Source organism: Eptesicus fuscus, chromosome 3, assembly GCF_027574615.1.
Source record: "Eptesicus fuscus isolate TK198812 chromosome 3, DD_ASM_mEF_20220401, whole genome shotgun sequence".
NCBI classification, from domain to species: Eukaryota; Metazoa; Chordata; class Mammalia; order Chiroptera; family Vespertilionidae; genus Eptesicus; species Eptesicus fuscus.
This window is the reverse complement of record NC_072475.1, coordinates 27,819,507-27,832,439: the sequence shown is the minus strand read 5'-3', so window position 1 is coordinate 27,832,439 and position 12,933 is coordinate 27,819,507.

Sequence of the window (12,933 nt, the reverse complement as noted above, 5' to 3'; positions counted from 1 at the left end):
TTCACTAACACATAGCTTTACATATTATTGGAATACAGCATATCATACTTGAATTCATAGAAAATGCAGAGTAATCATATAGTAGCCTATATTTTTGAATATTTAAAAGTTGGAGAGAGGGGTGCATGAAATTTCATATTGGGCTCTATTTTATTAATTTCTTCACTCTATTTATTAAATGTTTTATCATGTTCGAGTCATCTTATATTCCTTCTTGACTGCAAGCTTTCTCATTGGTATAATAGATAATTTGAGGACTCAAGTCTATAGTTAGAAAAATCAGAGGATGTGAAGTAAAACAGGCAAGATGTGATAAATTTCACATCCCAAGGGATAAATACTTAATGCCCTTCCAGAATGAAAAGGAAAAATAAATCAATTAAACTTTCATGCAGTTATGTAAATTCTGATAGAAAATCATTACATTCTCAATACAAGAATTTTAGAAATACACAACATCTGACTATTTAGTCAGGGGCACCGGCTTCTTTTCCCTTAGATTATTAAATTAAAAAATGACAACAGGTAACACAACAATAGCCATCCAGTGTGAATGAATGAAAATTATACCTATTTTTTTTTATCAGACCTGCAAAAAAATATATTTTTTGGTGTGCTGCTTAGTTTTAGTAATTCATTTATGTATGCCATGAGATGAAAAACATTGAAAAATCATTGCACTATACAAATATTTGTCAAAAATTTTAAAAGAAAACTTAGGGCTCTGAACTCATCATTTTGAGATAAACGGCAAATACAATCTTCAATATTCTATGAACATTAGCAAAATCAGCAAATGATTACAACTGGCACTGTAATAAGCACTAGTTATGGCTGATGTGTGAGATAATTGCAATGCTTTGCTGGAAAATCTAATAAATCCCAGAATTGTTATTTTCTAAAATCTATTTTTATGGAAATTAAACCTGAATATTCCATTTATTACAACAAGAGAACTATACAAGTTTTTCTGACAGACTCAATCAAAAACTGTGTCGACTCATGAAAAGTAATTGTTTCTGAAGGCTTGGAAAAAGTACTTTATTTTCTAAAACTGAGTGGTTTAATAGAAAAATGTATCAGACTTCATAATTTTCACAACACAATCAATTTAATATGATTCAGATACTTGCTTTGACATAGAACTCAAAAAATAAATGTAACATTCTAAAATCTTTATGATAAATTTGAAAAACTTTATTCACTTACATTTTAATTTTTCTTAAAGTAAAATTTTATGATAAGGTCAGATTGCAGTTTTTTTTTTTTTCCTTCAACATATCTAAGTGGTTTTAATTTTTCTTCAAGTCCCTTTATCATTATTCAGGTCTCTTTATCATATTTAGTGTATGGATTATTCAAAACTGTATAAAAGATTATTCAACATAAGATATTTCACAGGGTTTGAGTTCCACGTAAAGTCAATCATTTGGTCTCAACTAAGTTGACAACCATTTAAGTACTTTATCATAAATTCAGTTGAACCAAATTTTTTTCTGAAAAGATAATCCATATTAGGTCAACTTTGATGAAAATGTCAAGTTTAAAACATGAAAATAATATAGGCACAGGAAAATCTATTTATGTGATAATTGAGTTTGGACTTCTTAGCTACATTCAATTCTTTCTTAAACATTTGTAACACATTTTAATTTTTGTTTAAATTATAAGTAATACATGGATAAAACTAAAAAAGAGAAAATTTTTATTTTTCATGTCTTTTTTGAGGTATAATCTATATAATAAAAGCATAATATGCTAATTAGAACAGATGACCTTCCGGACCAAACAAAGCTACAGTAGGTGGGGGGCAAGGCAGAGGCAGAAGAGGCCCCCTGGCCGAGGGGGGGACCAGGGCCAAGACCCTTGCATGCATTTCATGCATAGGGTCTCTAGTTAAGATACATAACATTATATTAGTTTCAGATGTACCATGTAATAATTCAACATTTGTATATATTACAAAATTATTCTTTTTTATCTTAAGCTCTTTTAACTATACAATAAATTTTATATAAATCAAAATATTGGTTTCTTTCTCTTAGTAATATCTTGTGAGGTAACTCCATGTCTTTTCAAGATAGTTTTATAGCTCATTTACATTTAGTTCTAAATAGTGTTCCATTATCTGGATGTGCCAGTTTCTTTATCCACTTATTATCTGGATGTGCCAGTTTCTTATCCACTTAACTTGAGGACATTTTGCTTCGAAGTTTTGGCAATTATAAATGAAGCTTTTATAAACATTTGTGTGCAGGTTTTTGTGTGGATGTAAGTGTTCAACTCCTTTGGGTAAATACCAAGTTGTATATTTACTTGGTCATGTGGTAAAATTATGTTTAATTTTGTAAGAAACCACAAAGGTCTCTTCCAATGTGGCTGTACCATTTATCATTTCCACCATCAGTGATTGAGGATTCCTGTTGCTCCAAATTCTACTCAGCATTGGTGGTGTCAGTGTTCTAGATTGTGGTCATACTAATAGGTTTGTAGCAATATCTCATTATTTCTTTAACTAGAGGTGCGATGCACGAAATTTGTGCATGGGGGTGGGGGGTTCCTCCACCCAACCTGCACCCTCTCCAATCTGGGACCTCTTGAGGGATGTCCAACCGCCCATTTAGGCCTGAGGATCGGGCCTAAACGGGTGGTCGGATATCCCTCTCACAATCCAGGACTGCTGGCTCCCAACTGCCCTCCCCTGCTGGCATGGTCCCCCGCAACTGCCCTCCCCTGCAGGGCTGGTCCCCCCCCAACTGCCCTCCCCTGCAGGGCTGGGTCCCCCCAATTGCCCTCCCTTGCCGGACTGGTCCCCCCCAACTGCCTTTTTCTGCTGGCCTGGTCACCCCTAACTTCCCACAACTGCCCTCCCCTGCAGGCCATCTTGTGGTGGCCATCTTGTGTCCACATAGGGGCAGCCATCTGTGTCTTGGTGTGATGGTCAATTTGCATATTACTCTTTCATTAGATAGGATTAGCATTTCCTTGAGGACATATGGTGAGGAACATCTTCACATCTGCCTATTTGCCATCTGTATATCTACTTTGGTAAGGTGTCAGTTAAGGTCTTTGGCCCATTTTTTAATCAAGTTATTTTCTGTTTGTTGAATTTTAAGATTTCTTTTTATATTTTAAACAATAGTCCTTTAACATATGTGCCTTTCAAATTGAGATATTGACATATAACATTGCATAAGTTTAAGATATATAAAGTGTTGGTTTGATACATTTATATATTACAATATGATGACCACCAGAGCATTAACTGCCACCTATATTAAGTCACATAATTGTTGCTTCTTTTTTTGTGGTGGAAACAATTAAGATCTACTCTCTCAGCAACTTTGAAGTTTATGATACAGTATTGTTGACTCTAATAATTAGGCTATAAATTACATGTCCAAAACTTATTTATGTACTAGTTACAATTTTGTGCTAGTTACAAATTCTCGCCAAACCCCCCATACCCCAGGGCCTGGTAACCACCATTCTACCATTCTATACTGTTTCTCTGAGTTTGGTTGTTTCAGATTTCGCATGTAAACGATGTCATCCAGTGTGTCTTTATCAGTCTGACTTATCTCACTTAGCATAATGCCCTCAAAAGATCCATCCATGCTGTTGCAAATAGAAGGATTTCTTTCTTTCATGGATGAATAATATTCCGTGTATGTGTGTGTGTATATATGAGGGGGGGGGGGGAGTTTGTGTATCTCACATCTTTCACATCTTTATCCAATCATTCATTCATTTATGGACACTTAGTTTGTTTCTATATCTTGGAATTGGGAATAGTGCTGCAATAAACATGGCAATACAGACATATGTAATTTTTTTTACTTTGGATATAGATAAGGTGACCAGATTTTAACATTGGTAAAGCAGGACACCATTGACCGGGGTGGGGTGGGGGGAGGTTATTTTTTTTTTAATATATTTTATTGATTTTTTACAGAGAGGAAGAGAGAGGGATAGAGAGTTAGAAACATCGATGAGAGAGAAACATCAATCAGCTGCCTCTTGCACACACCCTACTGGGGATGTGCCCACAACCAAGGTACATGCCCTTGACCGGAATCAAACCTAGGACCCTTGAGTCCGCAGGCCAACGCTCTATCCACTGAGCCAAACTGCTTTAGGCCAGAGGGGGGGTTCTTGATTAAAAATTTGGTCTATATTGTAACCGCTTTTGGTTTTTTTAATAAAAGAAAATTCACTTCTTAGATCATCATTGAATTTGCATCCTCTTTTCTTACTCATTATGTTAAAAATCTAAAAAAAAATAATTTAAAATTATTTTATAAATTATTATATACATATTGCTTAAAAACACAGTAAGTAGGTACATAATTACATGAACATATTTTATTGTTAGTTTATAAATTAAATTAATTTGATTGTTATAAAGTAACTATATTTAAAAAATTATTTTAATCCTATATTTCTTTCTAAATAATAACAATACTAACTTGTATTATTTTTCCTCTGAATTTGCCGTAATGTAAGTCGTAAGTGTCACTTTCAAGGCCAGCGCTAGACTTTTTGCCGCCACTATAAAATATAAATAATACGAGTACTGTCTGCTAAATTCAAGAAAATTTATGTATTTATGAAATAAATAAATAAATTACTTACCTATATTATCTGAATAGCTGATTTGTAATGACATCACTTGTTTAACTAGCTTACTAGCACGCAGTATGATGTGTATCGTCTGAGAGACAGTTACAAAATGTTTTCGTAGTTGCCAATCCCAAAAAATGCCATTGTTCATTAAGTCCAACAATGGTGGTCGAATTCTAACAACTGATCAACAATGCGAACTTTGATAAGCAGTTCTCGATAATTAGTTCTCAACAATTATTTGTTATTATTAAAGTTTAACATTATAAAATTAACAAAAATAATATAAAACTCATATCCTGGCTAAATAGCCACATGGCCATCGAAAACCGTATATTCCCTTCCCGTTCTCCCACCGTTCCCTAGCTTGTCGTGCATTCTTTCCAAAAATCGAGACGCGGGACAAATTGTTAAAAATCGGGTCTGTCCCGCCAAAAGCGGGACTTCTGGTCACCTTAGATATAGACCCAGAAGTAGGATTACTGGATCACATGGTAGTTTACACTGTCCCTTTCACAATAGATCAAAAACAGTAATCCTACTTAGCAAACAGTAAAGTTACTTAGCAATAAATTTAACCAAGGAAGCAAAAGATCTGTGCAATGAAATCTGTAAGACTGATGTAAGAAAGCGAAGACAACAAAGGGAGAGTTATCTCATGTTCTTGGATCAGAAGAATGAATATTCTTAAAGTGCCCATACTACCTTAAGTCATCTATAGATTTAATGCAATCCCTATCAAAATTCCAATGTCATTTTACACAGATGTAGTTTTTATAAATATTTCCTATAATTAGTTTGTCTTATAATTCTCTGTACATTATCTATGGCTGAACAGAATTTTTTTTTATTTTAATGAAGTCCATCTTATCTATTGTTTTCATGGATTGTATCTCTGATGTTGTATCTAAAAGGTCATTGCCATATTTAAGGTCACCTATATTCTCTTATGTTATTTTCTAAGAATTTTATAGTTGGTGATTCACCTTTCAATTGCTTTTTGTGCTGAATGTATTGTAAGATCTTTGTCTAGATTCATTTTTGTATGTTAAATGGGCATTTGTTCCAGCACCATTTGTTGGAAGCTTTTTATTTTAAATTTCCCAAAACTGTTTCTTATATTAGAATTTCCCTTTTCTAGAAATTTATTTAGTGGATGCATTATCAAAACAAGCAAAAAAACAAAGGGTCTGAGGTGATAATTAGACTTTTTTTTGTAATTGTTTTATTGCTCTCCCATGTTCTTCTGTGATTTATATTGTCTAACAAGTAATTTCTATTCCATGTTGGTTTTGTCTTGTTTCCATCTTCATATTGAAAGCTTTCCTCTGGTGTTTTGTGATTCATGATTGTCTTTTCATAACTTACAATGAAACTAGCAGAATTTATGTAACTGAGCATCTAATATGTTTTTAAATAAATTGAAGAATTAGCTAAGTCTATAAATAGGTACGTTGGGTAATCTGTGTCCTGAGTAATGCCCACATATCTGTACAAATTTTTCTAAGAAAGTTTATTCTGAGAAATTAACTACAATGAATGGACACTCATCTCATGTTAAGAGTGTGTGGTGATGTTGGGGGGAGGGGGGGAGCAATCCATTTATAGATCTTAAATTGCAATTTTAAGCTTATAGCTCACTTCTGCCATCTATCAGGTTTAGCTTTTCTTAGTACCTAGGCTCTTACAGATTCAGCAGAGCAAATGAGTTCCTGCTTTTCACATAGATTTTCTCTTCCTTGCCTGTGTCTCAAATTTTACTCATTATGAATTTTTATGGGCCTTTCATCTTACAAAATGCTTTTGAAATATATTTAGTTCACTGATGGACCCTTTCAGTTCTTTTTATTCTTGCAACCTTTACTTTTTTATTAAATGACCACCATTTTAATGGTGTGTTTGTAAAGGAATATGAATGAACACATGTTATTCATCCTAAACAAGAAGCACCATATGGTTTTTATACCTTAATTATCTTTAAGATACTGCTATTATCTTCTTATTTTCCTCTCCCTTCACTTGTTTTATTAGTTGCCAGAACCTATTTCAATCATACTTTAAATTCAGTATTTCCCTAATAGAATTCTTTTGCTTCAAATAGGCTCTTTGTATTCATCACATTGTATGTATCTGAAGCTTTTCAACTTTGAATTCTCCTCTTTCCTCAATCTCTTTCTCATAAATATTCTTGTATCCCTTTTACCCTCTCTTTCTTTTGTCTTGAATCTCCAATCTTTTCATTCAAAAGTGCCTATATATGCACTGAATTGATCAATGATGCAGGCATTCCCTCATACGGAGGTAAAAACCAATTAAATACAAATGAATATGATGTAAATTATTTAGCCATCTTTTTAAATGCACATAGATACTGTGATGAAAAAAAATGGAAGAGTTGTATAGTCAGTGGGGGAATTTTAGGGGAAAATAGCAGCTATAAAAAGGCTTCTGGTTCTTTTAGGCTTCAGTGTGTACTGTTTTCATAGTTACTCAGTTTCGAGTACCTAATATTCCAATGATTTAGTTTTTTAAAAAGACATACCTTCCCTGGAGTTTTAATTAGTTCTTAACAATTTTAAGTAGCTGTCATAAATCACTTTCTTTTCTATTGCTTATCAATTAAGACAAGAGAAGATCATGATGACAGATGTTTCATATTCCAGTAAATATCCATCAAGAGTCTTGAGTCTTTTACAATCCCATGTAAAATAGAAACAATTGTTATTTATCAATTAGCAGTCTGATATAAGAGTGCATTGCTTTTTTGTCATGTTAATTCAAATTTTAATAATTTGCTTTAGTGAATATCTCAATTCAATTCACAAAGCCTAAATCTTCAGTTTCTCATAAGGTGGTTTCAACATTATTTTTACTGCTGCTGTTCCCTCAGTTATTCACTAGCTCACTCCTGTCTTTTTATCTTTCCTTGAAATTATCTCACAGAATCCTTTCTAGTTATTGCTTTCAAAAATTGTTTTCATGACTCTAAATATACCTTATTTTTCTCACACTAATTGTTGTTGATATATACATATATATACATACACACACACACACACATATGCATATATATATGCATGTGTGTGTGTGTGTGTGTGTGTGTGTTTCTCTCCTTTTCCCTTACTAGAATAAGAGTTCTCTGTAGATAGGATCTTTATCTATTTTGTTTATCATTCTACCCATACTCATGAATGCTTAAGAAAACTTTCATATAAGCAGTACTAAAAAATTATCTGATACATGGATGTGAAAATGAAGGAGTTCATCTCTGAGTTTAATTTTATAATAATGTTCAGGGTTAAAAAAAAGAAAAGAAATTGTATACTGCATGTCTGTACATTAAGAATATGTTAAGTGATATGTGTGGGTAGGTGAAGAATGGAATAGATTGAATTGGGTTTGACATTTTGTATTCACTTATACAGAGGGAAATGACAGATGTATCTATTATATTGAATTTGTTTAAATAATTGTTACAGATAAACAGGTACACTAAACACAATTATCAATACTTTATAATACAGCTTATATTTCAGTGCATGAACACTGTTTTATTAGCACTATACATATATAGGTATATACTAGTATATTAACCTCTTTCTGAAGTCAATGTATTTTCAACAGGTTTTATATAGGAAGGTATAAGATGATGTAGTTCATTTAATACATGTTATGCTAACATGTAAATTAAAAACATTAATTAACTACAACCAATATAATAAACACAGGTCAAACATTAATAGATATACTATCTACTTAAATAAAACATATGTAAAGAATTAAAAAAAAAACAACTCCTCCACTTTTTCATGAAACTTGTCCAGGTAGCAATGGGTAGATTGTATGTATTAAACGTCCTGATAGACTATTCATTCTATAAGTATGTTCCAGGCGATCTTTTCATCCTGGTGTTGCCGTGCTGTACAGTAAAAGTAATTTCCTTATCTACCCATTAGCCCACTAGGGAAAAGAAGTCCCTGTACAATTATTGTCCTGATGGTATGAAAAGTACAGGTAAAACTAAAATAAAGAGCAATCACAAAAAACCATTAATCTAAAGCCAAGTATTACTCCAAGAATTGTTAAGAAAGAATTAACTGCTAAAAGCATATTTCATAGTATTGCAGCAGAAAGAAAGCATGTAAAGAGCAATGATATGCTGGTATAAAGTATGTGAAGACTGAAGAGAAGTCCAATATGATTAATGACTAAAGTATGATACCAAAATAAACAACCATAGAATGCTATGAAACTGTAAAAGCACAATTTTAAGGTCATATATACCATTTTGGAAAAATAGTGCTTAAGCCGTGACTAAAAGATGATCAGTACATGTTAGCCTAATAAAACTGGAGTTTCTAAAATGCCACAGATTAGAGAAGAGGAAGGCAAAAAGAGGAAAGTGAATGGGACCCTTCAGAGAAACCAGTTCTAGTGTCACTGATTGCAGTTGAACTAAAGAAATGAAAAATTAGCACAGATTTCCAAATGTTCTAGCAATCTACATGCATAGCCGAACATGTTTTTGATATGCTAGAGAGGAGAGAGGAGGAGAGGTGGGGAACCAGCTTAAACGGGACTGATTGATCCTGGGGCATATGCCCTGTGCACTGTACTAGTACACTGAGAATCAGGTGGGTCACAGACTGAAGCTTTTCGGTTATGTTTAAAATTCTGAAGTAAGTTTTAAACTTTTTTATAGTTTGTTGCAATATATTAATTTAAAAATCTGACAGTAAAGACAGAAATGATTTGTTTTTGAACTTTCTAAACCCCAGTTTCAATGTCAGTTTTATTATAGCAAAAACGGAGAAAATATTCAAAGAACTCTGAAGTCTCAATCTTAGATAGATCCTTTTCTTAAAAACGGCTCTTAAAATGAAGTACTAACCTACACAACTTTTTATGTGACCTACCCAGTTTTCTGGACCTTTTAGCAGACAAAATTTTCAGGGAAAAGATCATCTTGTTAAGTTCTTAAAAGTCAAAAGCAAATCTAAAGGCTATTTTTAAGAATTAGAAAAGGCCAAAACACTTAAAATCTTGCAACATAGTGTTTTTTCACACTATAGAAACTGCCTTAAAATGGCAGTTTCAGAATTAAATAATTTTAAACTGGTAACTATCTGGCAGGTTCCTTTTTAGTTCTTAAATAACATCTTTTTCTTTAGTGTGTTGGAGATTTGAGAGATAACTTTTTTCTGAGTCACCAGGTATGTAATCAATAACCAAGGATCTAGGTATTTTTTATGTATAAACATATACATAATAAAATACAAAAAAATATATTGTGTAATACAAGTTATAAGTTATGTAATATGTAATATATAATATTTAAATATGTGGAATATACATGCACACATATACTCACATGTGTATACATATAAACACGTTCTCAGGCACACATACATACACATACATTCAGAGCACTAGCATATAGTTTCAGAGATTTTTGCTATGGCAATTTGGATAATACAAAATTTTAACAAAAATTTAAATACTTAAAAAGAAATTTTATATTTTGCATGAGAAAAAGACATAAAATATAAAATATTTTCTTTTGACATTTGATGAGTTTTTAAAAACTAAAAAGAAACTTTTTAAAGCTGAAAAGAAAATGACTTCAAGTAATTTTCAACAAAGACGAAGATCTAATGGAGATGCAATAGAGACTGCCTTGTGGGGGGTGGTTGAGCATGTGTTACCACTTTATACAAAATAAACCGGTTTCATTATATATTGAGGTCCTGAGTTATGTGTGTCTTTTTTTCTCTCTCTCTTCTTTTCTTTTAAAAAAGAAGAGTGGGGGTGGGGGGGAGAAATAAAGGCAGCCACGGACAAATTTGCGGGGAGGGGGGGAGATAAATAGACATATCTATTCCAACTATAGCTTAACATCATCATCATCACTAAATAAAAGCAAAAAGGCAATGGGACTTGAGTAGTTTTTGTGACCAGCAAGGGAATGCTGCTGGTTATTTCATCTCTACCCCTGTCTACCTAGATATTTTGGGTTCCTTTTCAAAGACAGAGTTACTGATTGGTGGAGGTGAAAAAGTTACATACATGTGAATACTTGACTGGTATGCTATTAATCCTTTTAATCTGTGATAAAATAATCACCTATTTTCAAATACCTTTTAGTTAATAATGGGAGATAAAAGGCCATTATCTGAAAGGAGAACAATAGTCTCTTGAGGGACTCTTTTGTCACCTCACCCCATTGATATCTAAGACTATTTAAAACCCTGAAGTTCAACCCTGGCCAGGTGGCTCAGTTGGTTGGAGTGTTGTCCCATACACCAAAGGGATGAGGATTCATTTCCCTGTCCAGGTACATACCTAGGTTGTGGGTTTGAGGTGGAGGTGAATATGGATGGCTACTGGTCCATGTTTCTCTCCCACATCCATGTTTGTTTGTTTTCACTCTCTATCTCCCTTCCTCTCTCTCTGGAATCAGTAAAAAAATATATCAAGTGAGGGAAAAATTTGTTCTTTGACTATGCTTCAATAAGACTTTTTCTGAGTAGGTTACTTTATGGAAAAGGAGATTATAAAAAAGCCCCTTGTTGAGAGAGGACTTACAATAAAAAATATTAATTGCTTGATTTAATATTATATGGCATTGACAACTGAGAGTAAGATGTACTCATCTGTAAAATAGATGTAAAAACAGTCTTTGAATCTTTCTTTGTAGATTCTGTATCACTCAGAAATAATTAGGAGATATTTTCTTACTGAGTCCTTTGCTGGATTTTTTTTTTTCCTGCAAGAAAGGAAGAAGAAGAAGAAGAAGAAGAAGAAGAAGAAGAAGAAGAAGAAGAAGAAGAAGAAGAAGAAGAAGAAGAAGAAGAAGAAGAAGAAGAAAAAGAAGAAGAAGAAGAAGAAGAAGAAGAAGAAGAAGAAGAAGAAGAAGAAGAAGAAGAAGAAGAAGAAGAAGAAGAAGAAGAAGAAGAACAACAAGAAGAAGAAGAAGAACTTTGTATTAGCTCTCAGTTTGTAACCCTGGGAGGAGACAGCCTCACAGAGAGAACCCATATCAGTGTAGCATAGAAGAAACAGAGAACTATACACTATACTGTCAGCACAGAGCAGATCAGCAGTGAAAAGTTATGAATTATCCCTCCTGGACATCTCTTAATTCTCAGTCTAGCATGTAAGCTGTGCATATGTTCCCCAGAGCCCCACAGAATAAAAGAAAGTGAAGCTGAGATTCTGCACCTTGCATGAAAGTTCCTATGGCAGAGTTAGAAGTACCAGACTGCAAAGGTTTTGTGGGTGACTAGCTGCCCCATAGATTGTACAGCACTGTTGAGGCAAAACCAAAGGTGTGCAGAAGGACAGACACATCCTGAATAAGTCGGATGACTAGACCATGAGTTCTACATAAGATTTCAGTATCAGATGCCAACAAGCTATATAGAAGCCTGAGAAAGGCACCACTGTGAAAACCAAAGGGAAAAGAGAAAAACAACTGATTCTTAGTGTGTGGGTCCCACGTGTCCCCATTCTTTCACTGTAATTTCTTGCATGCCCTAAGTCAACCATATGTCCTTTTAAGGAGAGAATATTCCAGAAGGATGGATTTTTTTAACCTAAAATAGACTAGTTGCATTTGAAAAGATTGACACACTACTGTGTTTTATCTAATATAAGAAACCATAATTTGTAAGATGAAATCTAATTTTAGAGATGGTAATTTGTAAAAAAAAAAAAGTACTTTAAGAGATTGAGAAAAAGATTATTAATAAGTATGCTTAACATTATCTGTCACCCTCTAGTCTACCCTACAATGTAATATTTTTGGGTCTCTTGCCTGGACTTAATCAAATTTAAATGGTATCCTTCAATGCTCAGAATAATGAGTCATAGACACAATTGTCTATTCACCAAGGAATTATTTCAGCAGTCTAAACAATTAACCTGCATTGAGGAGCATTTTCTTTCTTCTTTTTTATTTTTTTATTTTATTGAGGAGCATTTCATAGTTTTTTTCCTCCTTGATTTTTATTTTCTGAAATGCCCTACTTCCCATACCTCCTATGTATCTGAAATCACAGACTACAGTGAAATTCTATTATCCAATTTGTTCTAACTACACAGAAAAGTGGCACTGTCAACACTATGGAGGGTTGGGATATATTCATTAAGTGTACTTTAATTAACATCAGATCATTTGCTCATGTCGTTATTTGGATTTATGATATAATTATCAATATGAGTCTAGAATTGAAATGTGAGTCAAGGAACACTTAGTTGCCTCCTTATGAAGCTTTTCCTTTGAGATATGTATAAAAGTAACAAGAAAGT